The sequence below is a fragment of the Nannospalax galili genome, unplaced genomic scaffold, assembly GCF_000622305.1.
Source record: "Nannospalax galili isolate Female #2095 unplaced genomic scaffold, S.galili_v1.0 scaffold559, whole genome shotgun sequence".
NCBI lineage: Eukaryota > Metazoa > Chordata > Mammalia > Rodentia > Spalacidae > Nannospalax > Nannospalax galili.
Window position 1 is genome coordinate 4,144,315 of NW_008343479.1, and position 1,140 is coordinate 4,145,454.

Consider the following 1,140-nt stretch of genomic DNA (forward strand, 5'->3'; position numbering starts at 1 on the left):
TAACCCTAAAATCTTTTAAGGATTAGATAAAAGCTCCCAAATATTTTCCACTTTTTGGGCCTTTGGAACAGAGTAGGTTGCTAAGAGGCCAAATGACATTTTTACTTTTAGCCAAGAAACTGGCTACTTTTCTTTGGGGTCTTTTACCCTGACTGCCTAGCCTATTCCTACCTCCTATTCTTATCACACCATCCTCTGAAGAGGATACCCACATTTCCAATAGGGAATTGGGACACAGACCACTCTGGCTTCTTCCAAGCTGAACAGGGACACAGGGTGAGGCAATTGGAGTACCTCGTCAGTGGGTCTATCTAAAAGACTCCCAAATTGCATAACTCTTGTCTCTAAGGAGAGAAGAAAGTCCTTGAATCATGAATAGGAGATGTGAAGGAGAAGTAAAGGCAAGAGTAATTAGCATTACAAGTTATATATTGATGACTTTACTTTGGTTATACTTTCCTTTTGGGTGTTTAAGACCATGGAGTGGGCCCAAATAAATCAATTTATTTTTATACTTAAGTACATATGAGGATCTGTTCCTCAGGGGTCACATGGGCTTGGGAGGAGCTCCTGGCTCCTTTCTTTTTTCAGTTCCATCTATGTGAAGATAAGTCAAAGTCCTGCTTGACCATGTCTGGCTTCACTTGGAAGCATGAATGAGATGTTTTCTCTGAGTTGACCCTCCTCTTTGTAGACTGGACACTGGTTCAAGTCTATCTTTATGGGTCTCCATGTTCTCCCTGAACAAGTGGGTGACTCACCATAGTTACAGGACATTTTGAGAGATGTTCGATAGTCCCCTGGAACTTAGTCGACCTTGGAGGGCAAGGGGCAATAATGGTCCTTTAAGTGCATCTGACCACATTAGTATAGGCCTCAAACTATGTCTGTTAAATATCCAATGAGGTTAGTACCACCAGTCTGGTACTTTTAATTATCATGTGCTATGTAGATAAGGCTTGGGTGAAAAACCAAATATTCTCAGACAAACTTTGACTAGATATATATTTTGTTCCTTGAACTAGTTGACTAAACTATGACCATGGACATTTTAAGATTATGTATATATTATTTTGGTCTCATCCTTTATATATCATAACAAACCTAAACAGACCTTTATCACTTGCTTAGGCTTTCTCA